The 21,796-nt window shown below is 36.7% G+C and overlaps 1 non-coding gene and 43 pseudogenes across 1 annotated transcript; all 44 read right to left on the bottom strand.

The window, feature by feature from the left end:
- Positions 1 to 74: 74 nt before the first annotated feature.
- On the bottom strand, positions 75 to 193 carry LOC124335238 (annotated as a pseudogene).
- A 285-nt stretch (positions 194 to 478) lies between these two features.
- On the bottom strand, positions 479 to 597 carry LOC124333918. Its single transcript, XR_006916871.1, has one exon. It is a non-coding gene; the product is annotated as a 5S ribosomal RNA (ribosomal RNA).
- A 416-nt stretch (positions 598 to 1,013) lies between these two features.
- Positions 1,014 to 1,132, bottom strand: LOC124335227 (annotated as a pseudogene).
- Positions 1,133 to 1,417: 285 nt separating this feature from the next.
- LOC124335216 lies at positions 1,418 to 1,536 on the bottom strand (annotated as a pseudogene).
- Positions 1,537 to 1,952: 416 nt separating this feature from the next.
- On the bottom strand, positions 1,953 to 2,071 carry LOC124334837 (annotated as a pseudogene).
- Positions 2,072 to 2,486: 415 nt separating this feature from the next.
- On the bottom strand, positions 2,487 to 2,605 carry LOC124334707 (annotated as a pseudogene).
- Positions 2,606 to 3,020: 415 nt separating this feature from the next.
- On the bottom strand, positions 3,021 to 3,139 carry LOC124334706 (annotated as a pseudogene).
- Positions 3,140 to 3,554: 415 nt separating this feature from the next.
- LOC124335204 lies at positions 3,555 to 3,673 on the bottom strand (annotated as a pseudogene).
- Positions 3,674 to 4,088: 415 nt separating this feature from the next.
- LOC124334376 lies at positions 4,089 to 4,207 on the bottom strand (annotated as a pseudogene).
- A 416-nt stretch (positions 4,208 to 4,623) lies between these two features.
- Positions 4,624 to 4,742, bottom strand: LOC124334375 (annotated as a pseudogene).
- Positions 4,743 to 5,158: 416 nt separating this feature from the next.
- LOC124335192 lies at positions 5,159 to 5,277 on the bottom strand (annotated as a pseudogene).
- A 415-nt stretch (positions 5,278 to 5,692) lies between these two features.
- Positions 5,693 to 5,811, bottom strand: LOC124335180 (annotated as a pseudogene).
- Positions 5,812 to 6,227: 416 nt separating this feature from the next.
- Positions 6,228 to 6,346, bottom strand: LOC124334374 (annotated as a pseudogene).
- Positions 6,347 to 6,761: 415 nt separating this feature from the next.
- On the bottom strand, positions 6,762 to 6,880 carry LOC124334372 (annotated as a pseudogene).
- A 416-nt stretch (positions 6,881 to 7,296) lies between these two features.
- Positions 7,297 to 7,415, bottom strand: LOC124335168 (annotated as a pseudogene).
- A 283-nt stretch (positions 7,416 to 7,698) lies between these two features.
- Positions 7,699 to 7,817, bottom strand: LOC124335156 (annotated as a pseudogene).
- A 415-nt stretch (positions 7,818 to 8,232) lies between these two features.
- Positions 8,233 to 8,351, bottom strand: LOC124335145 (annotated as a pseudogene).
- A 415-nt stretch (positions 8,352 to 8,766) lies between these two features.
- Positions 8,767 to 8,885, bottom strand: LOC124335132 (annotated as a pseudogene).
- Positions 8,886 to 9,296: 411 nt separating this feature from the next.
- Positions 9,297 to 9,415, bottom strand: LOC124335121 (annotated as a pseudogene).
- A 415-nt stretch (positions 9,416 to 9,830) lies between these two features.
- LOC124335109 lies at positions 9,831 to 9,949 on the bottom strand (annotated as a pseudogene).
- A 415-nt stretch (positions 9,950 to 10,364) lies between these two features.
- On the bottom strand, positions 10,365 to 10,483 carry LOC124330121 (annotated as a pseudogene).
- A 415-nt stretch (positions 10,484 to 10,898) lies between these two features.
- Positions 10,899 to 11,017, bottom strand: LOC124335098 (annotated as a pseudogene).
- A 415-nt stretch (positions 11,018 to 11,432) lies between these two features.
- On the bottom strand, positions 11,433 to 11,551 carry LOC124335086 (annotated as a pseudogene).
- Positions 11,552 to 11,835: 284 nt separating this feature from the next.
- On the bottom strand, positions 11,836 to 11,954 carry LOC124335073 (annotated as a pseudogene).
- A 415-nt stretch (positions 11,955 to 12,369) lies between these two features.
- LOC124330057 lies at positions 12,370 to 12,488 on the bottom strand (annotated as a pseudogene).
- Positions 12,489 to 12,903: 415 nt separating this feature from the next.
- LOC124335061 lies at positions 12,904 to 13,022 on the bottom strand (annotated as a pseudogene).
- Positions 13,023 to 13,437: 415 nt separating this feature from the next.
- Positions 13,438 to 13,556, bottom strand: LOC124330914 (annotated as a pseudogene).
- A 284-nt stretch (positions 13,557 to 13,840) lies between these two features.
- Positions 13,841 to 13,959, bottom strand: LOC124335123 (annotated as a pseudogene).
- A 415-nt stretch (positions 13,960 to 14,374) lies between these two features.
- LOC124335050 lies at positions 14,375 to 14,493 on the bottom strand (annotated as a pseudogene).
- A 415-nt stretch (positions 14,494 to 14,908) lies between these two features.
- On the bottom strand, positions 14,909 to 15,027 carry LOC124335038 (annotated as a pseudogene).
- A 415-nt stretch (positions 15,028 to 15,442) lies between these two features.
- LOC124334371 lies at positions 15,443 to 15,561 on the bottom strand (annotated as a pseudogene).
- Positions 15,562 to 15,976: 415 nt separating this feature from the next.
- LOC124335026 lies at positions 15,977 to 16,095 on the bottom strand (annotated as a pseudogene).
- Positions 16,096 to 16,510: 415 nt separating this feature from the next.
- On the bottom strand, positions 16,511 to 16,629 carry LOC124335015 (annotated as a pseudogene).
- A 284-nt stretch (positions 16,630 to 16,913) lies between these two features.
- Positions 16,914 to 17,032, bottom strand: LOC124335003 (annotated as a pseudogene).
- A 284-nt stretch (positions 17,033 to 17,316) lies between these two features.
- LOC124334992 lies at positions 17,317 to 17,435 on the bottom strand (annotated as a pseudogene).
- A 284-nt stretch (positions 17,436 to 17,719) lies between these two features.
- Positions 17,720 to 17,838, bottom strand: LOC124334980 (annotated as a pseudogene).
- Positions 17,839 to 18,122: 284 nt separating this feature from the next.
- LOC124334968 lies at positions 18,123 to 18,241 on the bottom strand (annotated as a pseudogene).
- Positions 18,242 to 18,656: 415 nt separating this feature from the next.
- On the bottom strand, positions 18,657 to 18,775 carry LOC124334370 (annotated as a pseudogene).
- Positions 18,776 to 19,059: 284 nt separating this feature from the next.
- Positions 19,060 to 19,178, bottom strand: LOC124334956 (annotated as a pseudogene).
- Positions 19,179 to 19,593: 415 nt separating this feature from the next.
- Positions 19,594 to 19,712, bottom strand: LOC124334369 (annotated as a pseudogene).
- A 284-nt stretch (positions 19,713 to 19,996) lies between these two features.
- LOC124333495 lies at positions 19,997 to 20,115 on the bottom strand (annotated as a pseudogene).
- Positions 20,116 to 20,399: 284 nt separating this feature from the next.
- LOC124335475 lies at positions 20,400 to 20,518 on the bottom strand (annotated as a pseudogene).
- A 416-nt stretch (positions 20,519 to 20,934) lies between these two features.
- On the bottom strand, positions 20,935 to 21,053 carry LOC124329600 (annotated as a pseudogene).
- A 415-nt stretch (positions 21,054 to 21,468) lies between these two features.
- LOC124335474 lies at positions 21,469 to 21,587 on the bottom strand (annotated as a pseudogene).
- Positions 21,588 to 21,796: the final 209 nt, after the last annotated feature.

Here is a 21,796-nt window from a genome sequence, read left to right as displayed (position 1 = left end):
ACGAATTTGGACTGGTAACCATCGTGATTGAAAAAAAATTTCAAGAAATTTGTTATTGAAAACAAACTATTCATCGCCAACGACATCCCGTATTCCCAAGCGGTCACCCTTCCAAGTACTAACGGGACTCGACGTAACTTAACTTCTGGGAGCTGACGAGACCAGGTGCGTTCTACGTGATATGGCCGTTGACATTCAAAAATGAAAAATTACCCTCCCAGTCCCAATGGATGAATAAGAAAATCACTTCAAAGTGATAGAAATGTTTGTTCATTGAATTTGGACTCGTAACCATCGCGAATAAAAAAGCGCGATAAACTTTGAAAAACTCGCAATGAAATTTATCCAGAATCATTCAAATAGATGAATTGAACCTATCTCTATGCCATTGATATTTTTGATCTACGAATTTGGACTGGTAACCATCGTGATTGAAAAAAAATTTCAAGAAATTTGTTATTGAAAACAAAATATTCATCGCCAACGACATCACGTATTCCCAAGCGGTCACCCTTCCAAGTACTAACGGGACTCGACGTAACTTAACTTCTGGGAGCTGACGAGACCAGGTGCGTTCTACGTGATATGGCCGTTGACATTCAAAAATGAAAAATTACCCTCCCAGTCCCAATGGATGAATAAGAAAATCACTTCAAAGTGATAGAAATGTTTGTTCATTGAATTTGGACTCGTAACCATCGCGAATAAAAAAGCGCGATAAACTTTGAAAAACTCGCAATGAAATTTATCCAGAATCATTCAAATAGATGAATTGAACCTATCTCTATGCCATTGATATTTTTGATCTACGAATTTGGACTGGTAACCATCGCGATTAAAAAACGCGATAAACTTTGAAAAACTCTCAATGGAATTGATCCAGAATCATTCTTATAAATGAATTGAACCTATCTCTAAGGCATTGAAATGTTTTATCTACGAATTTGGACTGGTAACCATCGTGATTGAAAAAAAAATTTCAAGAAATTTGTTATTGAAAACAAAATATTCATCGCCAACGACATCCCGTATTCCCAAGCGGTCACCCTTCCAAGTACTAACGGGACTCGACGTAACTTAACTTCTGGGAGCTGACGAGACCAGGTGCGTTCTACGTGATATGGCCGTTGACATTCAAAAATGAAAAATTACCCTCCCAGTCCCAATGGATGAATAAGAAAATCACTTCAAAGTGATAAAAATGTTTGTTCATTGAATTTGGACTCGTAACCATCGCGAATAAAAAAGCGCGATAAACTTTGAAAAACTCGCAATGAAATTTATCCAGAATCATTCAAATAGATGAATTGAACCTATCTCTATGCCATTGATATTTTTGATCTACGAATTTGGACTGGTAACCATCGTGATTGAAAAAAAATTTCAAGAAATTTGTTATTGAAAACAAAATATTCATCGCCAACGACATCCCGTATTCCCAAGCGGTCACCCTTCCAAGTACTAACGGGACTCGACGTAACTTAACTTCTGGGAGCTGACGAGACCAGGTGCGTTCTACGTGATATGGCCGTTGACATTCAAAAATGAAAAATTACCCTCCCAGTCCCAATGGATGAATAAGAAAATCACTTCAAAGTGATAGAAATGTTTGTTCATTGAATTTGGACTCGTAACCATCGCGAATAAAAAAGCGCGATAAACTTTGAAAAACTCGCAATGAAATTTATCCAGAATCATTCAAATAGATGAATTGAACCTATCTCTATGCCATTGATATTTTTGATCTACGAATTTGGACTGGTAACCATCGCGATTAAAAAACGCGATAAACTTTGAAAAACTCTCAATGGAATTGATCCAGAATCATTCTTATAAATGAATTGAACCTATCTCTAAGGCATTGAAATGTTTTATCTACGAATTTGGACTGGTAACCATCGTGATTGAAAAAAAAATTTCAAGAAATTTGTTATTGAAAACAAACTATTCATCGCCAACGACATCCCGTATTCCCAAGCGGTCACCCTTCCAAGTACTAACGGGACTCGACGTAACTTAACTTCTGGGAGCTGACGAGACCAGGTGCGTTCTATGTGATATGGCCGTTGACATTCAAAAATGAAAAATTACCCTCCCAGTCCCAATGGATGAATAGAAAATCACTTCAAAGTGATAAAAATGTTTGTTCATTGAATTTGGACTCGTAACCATCGCGAATAAAAAAGCGCGATAAACTTTGAAAAACTCGCAATGAAATTTATCCAGAATCATTCAAATAGATGAATTGAACCTATCTCTATGCCATTGATATTTTTGATCTACGAATTTGGACTGGTAACCATCGCGATTAAAAAACGCGATAAACTTTGAAAAACTCTCAATGGAATTGATCCAGAATCATTCTTATAGATGAATTGAACCTATCTCTAAGGCATTGAAATGTTTTATCTACGAATTTGGACTGGTAACCATCGTGATTGAAAAAAAAATTTCAAGAAATTTGTTATTGAAAACAAACTATTCATCGCCAACGACATCCCGTATTCCCAAGCGGTCACCCTTCCAAGTACTAACGGGACTCGACGTGACTTAACTTCTGGGAGCTGACGAGACCAGGTGCGTTCTACGTGATATGGCCGTTGACATTCAAAAATGAAAAATTACCCTCCCAGTCCCAATGGATGAATAGAAAATCACTTCAAAGTGATAGAAATGTTTGTTCATTGAATTTGGACTCGTAACCATCGCGAATAAAAAAGCGCGATAAACTTTGAAAAACTCGCAATGAAATTTATCCAGAATCATTCCTATAGATGAATTGAACCTATCTCTATGCCATTGATATTTTTGATCTACGAATTTGGACTGGTAACCATCGCGATTAAAAAGCGCGATAAACTTTGAAAAACTCTCAATGGAATTGATCCAGAATCATTCTTATAGATGAATTGAACCTATCTCTAAGGCATTGAAATGTTTTATCTACGAATTTGGACTGGTAACCATCGTGATTGAAAAAAAAATTTCAAGAAATTTGTTATTGAAAACAAACTATTCATCGCCAACGACATCCCGTATTCCCAAGCGGTCACCCTTCCAAGTACTAACGGGACTCGACGTGACTTAACTTCTGGGAGCTGACGAGACCAGGTGCGTTCTACGTGATATGGCCGTTGACATTCAAAAATGAAAAATTACCCTCCCAGTCCCAATGGATGAATAGAAAATCACTTCAAAGTGATAGAAATGTTTGTTCATTGAATTTGGACTCGTAACCATCGCGAATAAAAAAGCGCGATAAACTTTGAAAAACTCGCAATGAAATTTATCCAGAATCATTCCTATAGATGAATTGAACCTATCTCTATGCCATTGATATTTTTGATCTACGAATTTGGACTGGTAACCATCGCGATTAAAAAACGCGATAAACTTTGAAAAACTCTCAATGGAATTGATCCAGAATCATTCTTATAGATGAATTGAACCTATCTCTAAGGCATTGAAATGTTTTATCTACGAATTTGGACTGGTAATCATCGTGATTGAAAAAAAAATTTCAAGAAATTTGTTATTGAAAACAAACTATTCATCGCCAACGACATCCCGTATTCCCAAGCGGTCACCCTTCCAAGTACTAACGGGACTCGACGTAACTTAACTTCTGGGAGCTGACGAGACCAGGTGCGTTCTACGTGATATGGCCGTTGACATTCAAAAATGAAAAATTACCCTCCCAGTCCCAATGGATGAATAGAAAATCACTTCAAAGTGATAGAAATGTTTGTTCATTGAATTTGGACTCGTAACCATCGCGAATAAAAAAGCGCGATAAACTTTGAAAAACTCGCAATGAAATTTATCCAGAATCATTCAAATAGATGAATTGAACCTATCTCTATGCCATTGATATTTTTGATCTACGAATTTGGACTGGTAACCATCGCGATTAAAAAACGCGATAAACTTTGAAAAACTCTCAATGGAATTGATCCAGAATCATTCTTATAGATGAATTGAACCTATCTCTAAGGCATTGAAATGTTTTATCTACGAATTTGGACTGGTAACCATCGTGATTGAAAAAAAAATTTCAAGAAATTTGTTATTGAAAACAAACTATTCATCGCAAACGACATCCCGTATTCCCAAGCGGTCACCCTTCCAAGTACTAACGGGACTCGACGTAACTTAACTTCTGGGAGCTGACGAGACCAGGTGCGTTCTACGTGATATGGCCGTTGACATTCAAAAATGAAAAATTACCCTCCCAGTCCCAATGGATGAATAAGAAAATCACTTCAAAGTGATAGAAATGTTTGTTCATTGAATTTGGACTCGTAACCATCGCGAATAAAAAAGCGCGATAAACTTTGAAAAACTCGCAATGAAATTTATCCAGAATCATTCCTATAGATGAATTGAACCTATCTCTATGCCATTGATATTTTTGATCTACGAATTTGGACTGGTAACCATCGCGATTAAAAAACGCGATAAACTTTGAAAAACTCTCAATGGAATTGATCCAGAATCATTCTTATAGATGAATTGAACCTATCTCTAAGGCATTGAAATGTTTTATCTACGAATTTGGACTGGTAACCATCGTGATTGAAAAAAAAATTTCAAGAAATTTGTTATTGAAAACAAACTATTCATCGCAAACGACATCCCGTATTCCCAAGCGGTCACCCTTCCAAGTACTAACGGGACTCGACGTAACTTAACTTCTGGGAGCTGACGAGACCAGGTGCGTTCTACGTGATATGGCCGTTGACATTCAAAAATGAAAAATTACCCTCCCAGTCCCAATGGATGAATAAGAAAATCACTTCAAAGTGATAGAAATGTTTGTTCATTGAATTTGGACTCGTAACCATCGCGAATAAAAAAGCGCGATAAACTTTGAAAAACTCGCAATGAAATTTATCCAGAATCATTCCTATAGATGAATTGAACCTATCTCTATGCCATTGATATTTTTGATCTACGAATTTGGACTGGTAACCATCGCGATTAAAAAACGCGATAAACTTTGAAAAACTCTCAATGGAATTGATCCAGAATCATTCTTATAGATGAATTGAACCTATCTCTAAGGCATTGAAATGTTTTATCTACGAATTTGGACTGGTAATCATCGTGATTGAAAAAAAAATTTCAAGAAATTTGTTATTGAAAACAAACTATTCATCGCCAACGACATCCCGTATTCCCAAGCGGTCACCCTTCCAAGTACTAACGGGACTCGACGTAACTTAACTTCTGGGAGCTGACGAGACCAGGTGCGTTCTACGTGATATGGCCGTTGACATTCAAAAATGAAAAATTACCCTCCCAGTCCCAATGGATGAATAGAAAATCACTTCAAAGTGATAGAAATGTTTGTTCATTGAATTTGGACTCGTAACCATCGCGAATAAAAAAGCGCGATAAACTTTGAAAAACTCGCAATGAAATTTATCCAGAATCATTCAAATAGATGAATTGAACCTATCTCTATGCCATTGATATTTTTGATCTACGAATTTGGACTGGTAACCATCGCGATTAAAAAACGCGATAAACTTTGAAAAACTCTCAATGGAATTGATCCAGAATCATTCTTATAGATGAATTGAACCTATCTCTAAGGCATTGAAATGTTTTATCTACGAATTTGGACTGGTAACCATCGTGATTGAAAAAAAAATTTCAAGAAATTTGTTATTGAAAACAAACTATTCATCGCCAACGACATCCCGTATTCCCAAGCGGTCACCCTTCCAAGTACTAACGGGACTCGACGTAACTTAACTTCTGGGAGCTGACGAGACCAGGTGCGTTCTACGTGATATGGCCGTTGACATTCAAAAATGAAAAATTACCCTCCCAGTCCCAATGGATGAATAAGAAAATCACTTCAAAGTGATAGAAATGTTTGTTCATTGAATTTGGACTCGTAACCATCGCGAATAAAAAAGCGCGATAAACTTTGAAAAACTCGCAATGAAATTTATCCAGAATCATTCCTATAGATGAATTGAACCTATCTCTATGCCATTGATATTTTTGATCTACGAATTTGGACTGGTAACCATCGCGATTAAAAAACGCGATAAACTTTGAAAAACTCTCAATGGAATTGATCCAGAATCATTCTTATAGATGAATTGAACCTATCTCTAAGGCATTGAAATGTTTTATCTACGAATTTGGACTGGTAATCATCGTGATTGAAAAAAAAATTTCAAGAAATTTGTTATTGAAAACAAACTATTCATCGCAAACGACATCCCGTATTCCCAAGCGGTCACCCTTCCAAGTACTAACGGGACTCGACGTAACTTAACTTCTGGGAGCTGACGAGACCAGGTGCGTTCTACGTGATATGGCCGTTGACATTCAAAAATGAAAAATTACCCTCCCAGTCCCAATGGATGAATAGAAAATCACTTCAAAGTGATAGAAATGTTTGTTCATTGAATTTGGACTCGTAACCATCGCGAATAAAAAAGCGCGATAAACTTTGAAAAACTCGCAATGAAATTTATCCAGAATCATTCCTATAGATGAATTGAACCTATCTCTATGCCATTGATATTTTTGATCTACGAATTTGGACTGGTAACCATCGCGATTAAAAAACGCGATAAACTTTGAAAAACTCTCAATGGAATTGATCCAGAATCATTCTTATAGATGAATTGAACCTATCTCTAAGGCATTGAAATGTTTTATCTACGAATTTGGACTGGTAACCATCGTGATTGAAAAAAAAATTTCAAGAAATTTGTTATTGAAAACAAACTATTCATCGCAAACGACATCCCGTATTCCCAAGCGGTCACCCTTCCAAGTACTAACGGGACTCGACGTAACTTAACTTCTGGGAGCTGACGAGACCAGGTGCGTTCTACGTGATATGGCCGTTGACATTCAAAAATGAAAAATTACCCTCCCAGTCCCAATGGATGAATAAGAAAATCACTTCAAAGTGATAGAAATGTTTGTTCATTGAATTTGGACTCGTAACCATCGCGAATAAAAAAGCGCGATAAACTTTGAAAAACTCGCAATGAAATTTATCCAGAATCATTCAAATAGATGAATTGAACCTATCTCTATGCCATTGATATTTTTGATCTACGAATTTGGACTGGTAACCATCGCGATTAAAAAACGCGATAAACTTTGAAAAACTCTCAATGGAATTGATCCAGAATCATTCTTATAGATGAATTGAACCTATCTCTAAGGCATTGAAATGTTTTATCTACGAATTTGGACTGGTAACCATCGTGATTGAAAAAAAAATTTGAAGAAATTTGTTATTGAAATCAAACTATTCATCGCCAACGACATCCCGTATTCCCAAGCGGTCACCCTTCCAAGTACTAACGGGACTCGACGTAACTTAACTTCTGGGAGCTGACGAGACCAGGTGCGTTCTACGTGATATGGCCGTTGACATTCAAAAATGAAAAATTACCCTCCCAGTCCCAATGGATGAATAGGAAATCACTTCAAAGTGATAGAAATGTTTGTTCATTGAATTTGGACTCGTAACCATCGCGAATAAAAAAGCGCGATAAACTTTGAAAAACTCGCAATGAAATTTATCCAGAATCATTCCTATGGATGAATTGAACCTATCTCTATGCCATTGATATTTTTGATCTACGAATTTGGACTGGTAACCATCGTGATTGAAAAAAATTTCAAGAAATTTGTTATTTAAAACAAACTATTCATCGCCAACGACATCCCGTATTCCCAAGCGGTCACCCTTCCAAGTACTAACGGGACTCGACGTAACTTAACTTCTGGGAGCTGACGAGACCAGGTGCGTTCTACGTGATATGGCCGTTGACATTCAAAAATGAAAAATTACCCTCCCATTCCCAATGGATGAATAGAAAATCCCTTCAAAGTGATAGAAATGTTTGTTCATTGAATTTGGACTCGTAACCATCGCGAATAAAAAGGCGCGATAAACTTTGAAAAACTCGCAATGAAATTTATCCAGAATCATTCCTATAGATGAATTGAACCTATCTCTATGCCATTGATATTTTTGATCTACGAATTTGGACTGGTAACCATCGCGATTAAAAAACGCGATAAACTTTGAAAAACTCTCAATGGAATTGATCCAGAATCATTCTTATAGATGAATTGAACCTATCTCTAAGGCATTGAAATGTTTTATCTACGAATTTGGACTGGTAATCATCGTGATTGAAAAAAAAATTTCAAGAAATTTGTTATTGAAAACAAACTATTCATCGCCAACGACATCCCGTATTCCCAAGCGGTCACCCTTCCAAGTACTAACGGGACTCGACGTAACTTAACTTCTGGGAGCTGACGAGACCAGGTGCGTTCTACGTGATATGGCCGTTGACATTCAAAAATGAAAAATTACCCTCCCAGTCCCAATGGATGAATAGAAAATCACTTCAAAGTGATAGAAATGTTTGTTCATTGAATTTGGACTCGTAACCATCGCGAATAAAAAAGCGCGATAAACTTTGAAAAACTCGCAATGAAATTTATCCAGAATCATTCAAATAGATGAATTGAACCTATCTCTATGCCATTGATATTTTTGATCTACGAATTTGGACTGGTAACCATCGCGATTAAAAAACGCGATAAACTTTGAAAAACTCTCAATGGAATTGATCCAGAATCATTCTTATAGATGAATTGAACCTATCTCTAAGGCATTGAAATGTTTTATCTACGAATTTGGACTGGTAATCATCGTGATTGAAAAAAAAATTTCAAGAAATTTGTTATTGAAAACAAACTATTCATCGCCAACGACATCCCGTATTCCCAAGCGGTCACCCTTCCAAGTACTAACGGGACTCGACGTAACTTAACTTCTGGGAGCTGACGAGACCAGGTGCGTTCTACGTGATATGGCCGTTGACATTCAAAAATGAAAAATTACCCTCCCAGTCCCAATGGATGAATAGAAAATCACTTCAAAGTGATAGAAATGTTTGTTCATTGAATTTGGACTCGTAACCATCGCGAATAAAAAAGCGCGATAAACTTTGAAAAACTCGCAATGAAATTTATCCAGAATCATTCAAATAGATGAATTGAACCTATCTCTATGCCATTGATATTTTTGATCTACGAATTTGGACTGGTAACCATCGCGATTAAAAAACGCGATAAACTTTGAAAAACTCTCAATGGAATTGATCCAGAATCATTCTTATAGATGAATTGAACCTCTAAGGCATTGAAATGTTTTATCTACGAATTTGGACTGGTAACCATCGTGATTGAAAAAAAAATTTCAAGAAATTTGTTATTGAAAACAAACTGTTCATCGCCAACGACATCCCGTATTCCCAAGCGGTCACCCTTCCAAGTACTAACGGGACTCGACGTAACTTAACTTCTGGGAGCTGACGAGACCAGGTGCGTTCTACGTGATATGGCCGTTGACATTCAAAAATGAAAAATTACCCTCCCAGTCCCAATGGATGAATAGAAAATCACTTCAAAGTGATAGAAATGTTTGTTCATTGAATTTGGACTCGTAACCATCGCGAATAAAAAGGCGCGATAAACTTTGAAAAACTCGCAATGAAATTTATCCAGAATCATTCCTATAGATGAATTGAACCTATCTCTATGCCATTGATATTTTTGATCTACGAATTTGGACTGGTAACCATCGCGATTAAAAAACGCGATAAACTTTGAAAAACTCTCAATGGAATTGATCCAGAATCATTCTTATAGATGAATTGAACCTATCTCTAAGGCATTGAAATGTTTTATCTACGAATTTGGACTGGTAATCATCGTGATTGAAAAAAAAATTTCAAGAAATTTGTTATTGAAAACAAACTATTCATCGCCAACGACATCCCGTATTCCCAAGCGGTCACCCTTCCAAGTACTAACGGGACTCGACGTAACTTAACTTCTGGGAGCTGACGAGACCAGGTGCGTTCTACGTGATATGGCCGTTGACATTCAAAAATGAAAAATTACCCTCCCAGTCCCAATGGATGAATAGAAAATCACTTCAAAGTGATAGAAATGTTTGTTCATTGAATTTGGACTCGTAACCATCGCGAATAAAAAAGCGCGATAAACTTTGAAAAACTCGCAATGAAATTTATCCAGAATCATTCAAATAGATGAATTGAACCTATCTCTATGCCATTGATATTTTTGATCTACGAATTTGGACTGGTAACCATCGCGATTAAAAAACGCGATAAACTTTGAAAAACTCTCAATGGAATTGATCCAGAATCATTCTTATAGATGAATTGAACCTATCTCTAAGGCATTGAAATGTTTTATCTACGAATTTGGACTGGTAACCATCGTGATTGAAAAAAAAATTTCAAGAAATTTGTTATTGAAAACAAACTATTCATCGCAAACGACATCCCGTATTCCCAAGCGGTCACCCTTCCAAGTACTAACGGGACTCGACGTAACTTAACTTCTGGGAGCTGACGAGACGAGGTGCGTTCTACGTGATATGGCCGTTGACATTCAAAAATGAAAAATTACCCTCCCAGTCCCAATGGATGAATAGAAAATCACTTCAAAGTGATAGAAATGTTTGTTCATTGAATTTGGACTCGTAACCATCGCGAATAAAAAAGCGCGATAAACTTTGAAAAACTCGCAATGAAATTTATCCAGAATCATTCAAATAGATGAATTGAACCTATCTCTATGCCATTGATATTTTTGATCTACGAATTTGGACTGGTAACCATCGCGATTAAAAAACGCGATAAACTTTGAAAAACTCTCAATGGAATTGATCCAGAATCATTCTTATAGATGAATTGAACCTATCTCTAAGGCATTGAAATGTTTTATCTACGAATTTGGACTGGTAATCATCGTGATTGAAAAAAAAATTTCAAGAAATTTGTTATTGAAAACAAACTATTCATCGCCAACGACATCCCGTATTCCCAAGCGGTCACCCTTCCAAGTACTAACGGGACTCGACGTAACTTAACTTCTGGGAGCTGACGAGACCAGGTGCGTTCTACGTGATATGGCCGTTGACATTCAAAAATGAAAAATTACCCTCCCAGTCCCAATGGATGAATAGAAAATCACTTCAAAGTGATAGAAATGTTTGTTCATTGAATTTGGACTCGTAACCATCGCGAATAAAAAAGCGCGATAAACTTTGAAAAACTCGCAATGAAATTTATCCAGAATCATTCAAATAGATGAATTGAACCTATCTCTATGCCATTGATATTTTTGATCTACGAATTTGGACTGGTAACCATCGCGATTAAAAAACGCGATAAACTTTGAAAAACTCTCAATGGAATTGATCCAGAATCATTCTTATAGATGAATTGAACCTATCTCTAAGGCATTGAAATGTTTTATCTACGAATTTGGACTGGTAATCATCGTGATTGAAAAAAAAATTTCAAGAAATTTGTTATTGAAAACAAACTATTCATCGCCAACGACATCCCGTATTCCCAAGCGGTCACCCTTCCAAGTACTAACGGGACTCGACGTAACTTAACTTCTGGGAGCTGACGAGACCAGGTGCGTTCTACGTGATATGGCCGTTGACATTCAAAAATGAAAAATTACCCTCCCAGTCCCAATGGATGAATAGAAAATCACTTCAAAGTGATAGAAATGTTTGTTCATTGAATTTGGACTCGTAACCATCGCGAATAAAAAAGCGCGATAAACTTTGAAAAACTCGCAATGAAATTTATCCAGAATCATTTAAATAGATGAATTGAACCTATCTCTATGCCATTGATATTTTTGATCTACGAATTTGGACTGGTAACCATCGTGATTGAAAAAAAATTTCAAGAAATTTGTTATTGAAAACAAACTATTCATCGCCAACGACATCCCGTATTCCCAAGCGGTCACCCTTCCAAGTACTAACGGGACTCGACGTAACTTAACTTCTGGGAGCTGACGAGACCAGGTGCGTTCTACGTGATATGGCCGTTGACATTCAAAAATGAAAAATTACCCTCCCAGTCCCAATGGATGAATAGAAAATCACTTCAAAGTGATAGAAATGTTTGTTCATTGAATTTGGACTCGTAACCATCGCGAATAAAAAAGCGCGATAAACTTTGAAAAACTCGCAATGAAATTTATCCAGAATCATTCAAATAGATGAATTGAACCTATCTCTATGCCATTGATATTTTTGATCTACGAATTTGGACTGGTAACCATCGCGATTAAAAAACGCGATAAACTTTGAAAAACTCTCAATGGAATTGATCCAGAATCATTCTTATAGATGAATTGAACCTATCTCTAAGGCATTGAAATGTTTTATCTACGAATTTGGACTGGTAACCATCGTGATTGAAAAAAAAATTTCAAGAAATTTGTTATTGAAAACAAACTATTTATCGCAAACGACATCCCGTATTCCCAAGCGGTCACCCTTCCAAGTACAAACGGGACTCGACGTAACTTAACTTCTGGGAGCTGACGAGACCAGGTGCGTTCTCCGTGATATGGCCGTTGACATTCAAAAATGAAAAATTACCCTCCCAGTCCCAATGGATGAATAGAAAATCACTTCAAAGTGATAGAAATGTTTGTTCATTGAATTTTGACTCGTAACCATCGCGAATAAAAAAGCGCGATAAACTTTGAAAAACTCGCAATGAAATTTATCCAGAATCATTCAAATAGATGAATTGAACCTATCTCTATGCCATTGATATTTTTGATCTACGAATTTGGACTGGTAACCATCGCGATTAAAAAACGCGATAAACTTTGAAAAACTCTCAATGGAATTGATCCAGAATCATTCTTATAGATGAATTGAACCTATCTCTAAGGCATTGAAATGTTTTATCTACGAATTTGGACTGGTAACCATCGTGATTGAAAAAAAAATTTCAAGAAATTTGTTATTGAAAACAAACTATTCATCGCCAACGACATCCCGTATTCCCAAGCGGTCACCCTTCCAAGTACTAACGGGACTCGACGTAACTTAACTTCTGGGAGCTGACGAGACCAGGTGCGTTCTACGTGATATGGCCGTTGACATTCAAAAATGAAAAATTACCCTCCCAGTCCCAATGGATGAATAGAAAATCACTTCAAAGTGATAGAAATGTTTGTTCATTGAATTTGGACTCGTAACCATCGCGAATAAAAAAGCGCGATAAACTTTGAAAAACTCGCAATGAAATTTATCCAGAATCATTCAAATAGATGAATTGAACCTATCTCTATGCCATTGATATTTTTGATCTACGAATTTGGACTGGTAACCATCGCGATTAAAAAACGCGATAAACTTTGAAAAACTCTCAATGGAATTGATCCAGAATCATTCTTATAGATGAATTGAACCTATCTCTAAGGCATTGAAATGTTTTATCTACGAATTTGGACTGGTAACCATCGTGATTGAAAAAAAAATTTCAAGAAATTTGTTATTGAAAACAAACTATTCATCGCAAACGACATCCCGTATTCCCAAGCGGTCACCCTTCCAAGTACTAACGGGACTCGACGTAACTTAACTTCTGGGATCTGACGAGACCAGGTGTGTTCTACGTGATATGGCCGTTGACATTCAAAAATGAAAAATTACCCTCCCAGTCCCAATGGATGAATAGAAAATCACTTCAAAGTGATAGAAATGTTTGTTCATTGAATTTGGACTCGTAACCATCGCGAATAAAAAAGCGCGATAAACTTTGAAAAACTCGCAATGAAATTTATCCAGAATCATTTAAATAGATGAATTGAACCTATCTCTATGCCATTGATATTTTTGATCTACGAATTTGGACTGGTAACCATCGTGATTGAAAAAAAATTTCAAGAAATTTGTTATTGAAAACAAACTATTCATCGCCAACGACATCCCGTATTCCCAAGCGGTCACCCTTCCAAGTACTAACGGGACTCGACGTAACTTAACTTCTGGTAGCTGACGAGACCAGGTGCGTTCTACGTGATATGGCCGTTGACATTCAAAAATGAAAAATTACCCTCCCAGTCCCAATGGATGAATAGAAAATCACTTCAAAGTGATAGAAATGTTTGTTCATTGAATTTGGACTCGTAACCATCGCGAATAAAAAAGCGCGATAAACTTTGAAAAACTCGCAATGAAATTTATCCAGAATCATTCAAATAGATGAATTGAACCTATCTCTATGCCATTGATATTTTTGATCTACGAATTTGGACTGGTAACCATCGCGATTAAAAAACGCGATAAACTTTGAAAAACTCTCAATGGAATTGATCCAGAATCATTCTTATAGATGAATTGAACCTATCTCTAAGGCATTGAAATGTTTTATCTACGAATTTGGACTGGTAACCATCGTGATTGAAAAAGAAATTTCAAGAAATTTGTTATTGAAAACAAACTATTCATCGCCAACGACATCCCGTATTCCCAAGCGGTCACCCTTCCAAGTACTAACGGGACTCGACGTAACTTAACTTCTGGGAGCTGACGAGACCAGGTGCGTTCTACGTGATATGGCCGTTGACATTCAAAAATGAAAAATTACCCTCCCAGTCCCAATGGATGAATAGAAAATCACTTCAAAGTGATAGAAATGTTTGTTCATTGAATTTGGACTCGTAACCATCGCGAATAAAAAAGCGCGATAAACTTTGAAAAACTCGCAATGAAATTTATCCAGAATCATTCAAATAGATGAATTGAACCTATCTCTATGCCATTGATATTTTTGATCTACGAATTTGGACTGGTAACCATCGCGATTAAAAAACGCGATAAACTTTGAAAAACTCTCAATGGAATTGATCCAGAATCATTCTTATAGATGAATTGAACCTATCTCTAAGGCATTGAAATGTTTTATCTACGAATTTGGACTGGTAACCATCGTGATTGAAAAAGAAATTTCAAGAAATTTGTTATTGAAAACAAACTATTCATCGCCAACGACATCCCGTATTCCCAAGCGGTCACCCTTCCAAGTACTAACGGGACTCGACGTAACTTAACTTCTGGGAGCTGACGAGACCAGGTGCGTTCTACGTGATATGGCCGTTGACATTCAAAAATGAAAAATTACCCTCCCAGTCCCAATGGATGAATAGAAAATCACTTCAAAGTGATAGAAATGTTTGTTCATTGAATTTGGACTCGTAACCATCGCGAATAAAAAAGCGCGATAAACTTTGAAAAACTCGCAATGAAATTTATCCAGAATCATTCAAATAGATGAATTGAACCTATCTCTATGCCATTGATATTTTTGATCTACGAATTTGGACTGGTAACCATCGCGATTAAAAAACGCGATAAACTTTGAAAAACTCTCAATGGAATTGATCCAGAATCATTCTTATAGATGAATTTAACCTATCTCTAAGGCATTGAAATGTTTTATCTACGAATTTGGACTGGTAACCATCGTGATTGAAAAAAAAAATTCAAGAAATTTGTTATTGAAAACAAACTATTCATCGCAAACGACATCCCGTATTCCCAAGCGGTCACCCTTCCAAGTACTAACGGGACTCGACGTAACTTAACTTCTGGGAGCTGACGAGACCAGGTGCGTTCTACGTGATATGGCCGTTGACATTCAAAAATGAAAAATTACCCTCCCAGTCCCAATGGATGAATAGAAAATCACTTCAAAGTGATAGAAATGTTTGTTCATTGAATTTGGACTCGTAACCATCGCGAATAAAAAGGCGCGATAAACTTTGAAAAACTCGCAATGAAATTTATCCAGAATCATTCCTATAGATGAATTGAACCTATCTCTATGCCATTGATATTTTTGATCCACGAATTTGGACTGGTAACCATCGCGATTAAAAAACGCGATAAACTTTGAAAAACTCTCAATGGAATTGATCCAGAATCATTCTTATAGATGAATTGAACCTATCTCTAAGGCATTGAAATGTTTTATCTACGAATTTGGACTGGTAACCATCGTGATTGAAAAAGAAATTTCAAGAAATTTGTTATTGAAAACAAACTATTCATCGCCAACGACATCCCGTATTCCCAAGCGGTCACCCTTCCAAGTACTAACGGGACTCGACGTAACTTAACTTCTGGGAGCTGACGAGACCAGGTGCGTTCTACGTGATATGGCCGTTGACATTCAAAAATGAAAAATTACCCTCCCAGTCCCAATGGATGAATAGAAAATCACTTCAAAGTGATAGAAATGTTTGTTCATTGAATTTGGACTCGTAACCATCGCGAATAAAAAAGCGCGATAAACTTTGAAAAACTCGCAATGAAATTTATCCAGAATCATTCAAATAGATGAATTGAACCTATCTCTATGCCATTGATATTTTTGATCTACGAATTTGGACTGGTAACCATCGCGATTAAAAAACGCGATAAACTTTGAAAAACTCTCAATGGAATTGATCCAGAATCATTCTTATAGATGAATTGAACCTATCTCTAAGGCATTGAAATGTTTTATCTACGAATTTGGACTGGTAACCATCGTGATTGAAAAAGAAATTTCAAGAAATTTGTTATTGAAAACAAACTATTCATCGCCAACGACATCCCGTATTCCCAAGCGGTCACCCTTCCAAGTACTAACGGGACTCGACGTAACTTAACTTCTGGGAGCTGACGAGACCAGGTGCGTTCTACGTGATATGGCCGTTGACATTCAAAAATGAAAAATTACCCTCCCAGTCCCAATGGATGAATAGAAAATCACTTCAAAGTGATAGAAATGTTTGTTCATTGAATTTGGACTCGTAACCATCGCGAATAAAAAAGCGCGATAAACTTTGAAAAACTCGCAATGAAATTTATCCAGAATCATTCAAATAGATGAATTGAAACTATCTCTATGCCATTGATATTTTTGATCTACGAATTTGGACTGGTAACCATCGTGATTGAAAAACAATTTCAAGAAATTTGTTATTGAAAACAAAATATTCATCGCCAACGACATCCCGTATTCCCAAGCGGTCACCCTTCCAAGTACTAACGGGACTCGACGTAACTTAACTTCTGGGAGCTGACGAGACCAGGTGCGTTCTACGTGATATGGCCGTTGACATTCAAAAATGAAAAATTACCCTCCCAGTCCCAATGGATGAATAGAAAATCACTTCAAAGTGATAGAAATGTTTGTTCATTGAATTTGGACTCGTAACCATCGCGAATAAAAAAGCGCGATAAACTTTGAAAAACTCGCAATGAAATTTATCCAGAATCATTCAAATAGATGAATTGAAACTATCTCTATGCCATTGATATTTTTGATCTACGAATTTGGACTGGTAACCATCGTGATTGAAAAAAAATTACAAGAAATTTGTTATTGAAAACAAAATATTCATCGCCAACGACATCCCGTATTCCCAAGCGGTCACCCTTCCAAGTACTAACGGGACTCGACGTAACTTAACTTCTGGGAGCTGACGAGACCAGGTGCGTTCTACGTGATATGGCCGTTGACATTCAAAAATGAAAAATTACCCTCCCAGTCCCAATGGATGAATAGAAAATCACTTCAAAGTGATAGAAATGTTTGTTCATTGAATTTGGACTCGTAACCATCGCGAATAAAAAAGCGCGATAAACTTTGAAAAACTCGCAATGAAATTTATCCAGAATCATTCAAATAGATGAATTGAAACTATCTCTATGCCATTGATATTTTTGATCTACGAATTTGGACTGGTAACCATCGTGATTGAAAAACAATTTCAAGAAATTTGTTATTGAAAACAAAATATTCATCGCCAACGACATCCCGTATTCCCAAGCGGTCACCCTTCCAAGTACTAACGGGACTCGACGTAACTTAACTTCTGGGAGCTGACGAGACCAGGTGCGTTCTACGTGATATGGCCGTTGACATTCAAAAATGAAAAATTACCCTCCCAGTCCCAATGGATGAATAGAAAATCACTTCAAAGTGATAGAAATGTTTGTTCATTGAATTTGGACTCGTAACCATCGCGAATAAAAAAGCGCGATAAACTTTGAAAAACTCGCAATGAAATTTATCCAGAATCATTCAAATAGATGAATTGAAACTATCTCTATGCCATTGATATTTTTGATCTACGAATTTGGACTGGTAACCATCGTGATTGAAAAACAATTTCAAGAAATTTGTTATTGAAAACAAAATATTCATCGCCAACGACATCCCGTATTCCCAAGCGGTCACCCTTCCAAGTACTAACGGGACTCGACGTAACTTAACTTCTGGGAGCTGACGAGACCAGGTGCGTTCTACGTGATATGGCCGTTGACATTCAAAAATGAAAAATTACCCTCCCAGTCCCAATGGATGAATAGAAAATCACTTCAAAGTGATAGAAATGTTTGTTCATTGAATTTGGACTCGTAACCATCGCGAATAAAAAAGCGCGATAAACTTTGAAAAACTCGCAATGAAATTTATCCAGAATCATTCAAATAGATGAATTGAACCTATCTCTATGCCATTGATATTTTTGATCTACGAATTTGGACTGGTAACCATCGCGATTAAAAAACGCGATAAACTTTGAAAAACTCTCAATGGAATTGATCCAGAATCATTCTTATAGATGAATTGAACCTATCTCTAAGGCATTGAAATGTTTTATCTACGAATTTGGACTGGTAACCATCGTGATTGAAAAAAAAATTTCAAGAAATTTGTTATTGAAAACAAACTATTCATCGCAAACGACATCCCGTATTCCCAAGCGGTCACCCTTCCAAGTACTAACGGGACTCGACGTAACTTAACTTCTGGGAGCTGACGAGACCAGGTGCGTTCTACGTGATATGGCCGTTGACATTCAAAAATGAAAAATTACCCTCCCAGTCCCAATGGATGAATAGAAAATCACTTCAAAGTGATAGAAATGTTTGTTCATTGAATTTGGACTCGTAACCATCGCGAATAAAAAAGCGCGATAAACTTTGAAAAACTCGCAATGAAATTTATCCAGAATCATTCAAATAGATGAATTGAAACTATCTCTATGCCATTGATATTTTTGATCTACGAATTTGGACTGGTAACCATCGTGATTGAAAAACAATTTCAAGAAATTTGTTATTGAAAACAAAATATTCATCGCCAACGACATCCCGTATTCCCAAGCGGTCACCCTTCCAAGTACTAACGGGACTCGACGTAACTTAACTTCTGGGAGCTGACGAGACCAGGTGCGTTCTACGTGATATGGCCGTTGACATTCAAAAATGAAAAATTACCCTCCCAGTCCCAATGGATGAATAGAAAATCACTTCAAAGTGATAGAAATGTTTGTTCATTGAATTTGGACTCGTAACCATCGCGAATAAAAAAGCGCGATAAACTTTGAAAAACTCGCAATGAAATTTATCCAGAATCATTCAAATAGATGAATTGAACCTATCTCTATGCCATTGATATTTTTGATCTACGAATTTGGACTGGTAACCATCGCGATTAAAAAACGCGATAAACTTTGAAAAACTCTCAATGGAATTGATCCAGAATCATTCTTATAGATGAATTGAACCTATCTCTAAGGCATTGAAATGTTTTATCTACGAATTTGGACTGGTAACCATCGTGATTGAAAAAAAAATTTCAAGAAATTTGTTATTGAAAACAAACTATTCATCGCAAACGACATCCCGTATTCCCAAGCGGTCACCCTTCCAAGTACTAACGGGACTCGACGTAACTTAACTTCTGGGAGCTGACGAGACCAGGTGCGTTCTACGTGATATGGCCGTTGACATTCAAAAATGAAAAATTACCCTCCCAGTCCCAATGGATGAATAGAAAATCACTTCAAAGTGATAGAAATGTTTGTTCATTGAATTTGGACTCGTAACCATCGCGAATAAAAAAGCGCGATAAACTTTGAAAAACTCGCAATGAAATTTATCCAGAATCATTCAAATAGATGAATTGAACCTATCTCTATGCCATTGATATTTTTGATCTACGAATTTGGACTGGTAACCATCGTGATTGAAAAAAAATTTCAAGAAATTTGTTATTGAAAACAAAATATTCATCGCCAACGACATCCCGTATTCCCAAGCGGTCACCCTTCCAAGTACTAACGGGACTCGACGTAACTTAACTTCTGGGAGCTGACGAGACCAGGTGTGTTCTACGTGATATGGCCGTTGACATTCAAAAATGAAAAATTACCCTCCCAGTCCCAATGGATGAATAGAAAATCACTTCAAAGTGATAGAAATGTTTGTTCATTGAATTTGGACTCGTAACCATCGCGAATAAAAAAGCACGATAAACTTTGAAAAACTCGCAATGAAATTTATCCAGAATCATTCCTATAGATGAATTGAACCTATCTCTATGCCATTGATATTTTTGATCTACGAATTTGGACTGGTAACCATCGTGATTGAAAAAAAATTTCAAGAAATTTGTTATTGAAAACAAACTATTCATCGCCAACGACATCCCGTATTCCCAAGCGGTCACCCTTCCAAGTACTAACGGGACTCGACGTAACTTAACTTCTGTGAGCTGACGAGACCAGGTGCGTTCTACGTGATATGGCCGTTGACATTCAAAAATGAAAAATTACCCTCCCATTCCCAATGGATGAATAAGAAAATCACTTCAAAGTGATAGAAATGTTTGTTCATTGAATTTGGACTCGTAACCATCGCGAATAAAAAAGCGCGATAAACTTTGAAAAACTCGCAATGAAATTTATCCAGAATCATTCAAATAGATGAATTGAACCTATCTCTATGCCATTGATATTTTTGATCTACGAATTTGGACTGGTAACCATCGCGATTAAAAAACGCGATAAACTTTGAAAAACTCTCAATGGAATTGATCCAGAATCATTCTTATAGATGAATTGAACCTATCTCTAAGGCATTGAAATGTTTTATCTACGAATTTGGACTGGTAACCATCGTGATTGAAAAAAAAATTTCAAGAAATTTGTTATTGAAAACAAAATATTCATCGCCAACGACATCCCGTATTCCCAAGCGGTCACCCTTCCAAGTACTAACGGGACTGGACGTAACTTAACTTCTGGGAGCTGACGAGACCAGGTGCGTTCTACGTGATATGGCCGTTGACATTCAAAAATGAAAAATTACCCTCCCAGTCCCAATGGATGAATAAGAAAATCACTTCAAAGTGATAGAAATGTTTGTTCATTGAATTTGGACTCGTAACCATCGCGAATAAAAAAGCGCGATAAACTTTGAAAAACTCGCAATGAAATTTATCCAGAATCATTCAAATAGATGAATTGAACCTATCTCTATGCCATTGATATTTTTGATCTACGAATTTGGACTGGTAACCATCGCGATTAAAAAACGCGATAAACTTTGAAAAACTCGCAATGAAATTTATCCAGAATCATTCCTATAGATGAATTGAACCTATCTCTATGCCATTGATATTTTTGATCTACGAATTTGGACTGGTAACCATCGTGATTGAAAAAAAATTTCAAGAAATTTGTTATTGAAAACAAACTATTCATCGCCAACGACATCCCGTATTCCCAAGCGGTCACCCTTCCAAGTACTAACGGGACTCGACGTAACTTAACTTCTGTGAGCTGACGAGACCAGGTGCGTTCTACGTGATATGGCCGTTGACATTCAAAAATGAAAAATTACCCTCCCATTCCCAATGGATGAATAAGAAAATCACTTCAAAGTGATAGAAATGTTTGTTCATTGAATTTGGACTCGTAACCATCGCGAATAAAAAAGCGCGATAAACTTTGAAAAACTCGCAATGAAATTTATCCAGAATCATTCAAATAGATGAATTGAACCTATCTCTATGCCATTGATATTTTTGAT

This window comes from Daphnia pulicaria, chromosome 3 (genome assembly GCF_021234035.1).
Source record: "Daphnia pulicaria isolate SC F1-1A chromosome 3, SC_F0-13Bv2, whole genome shotgun sequence".
Lineage (NCBI taxonomy): Eukaryota > Metazoa > Arthropoda > Branchiopoda > Diplostraca > Daphniidae > Daphnia > Daphnia pulicaria.
The sequence above is the reverse complement of the archived record's forward strand: the minus strand, read 5'-3'. Positions and strand labels throughout refer to the sequence as shown.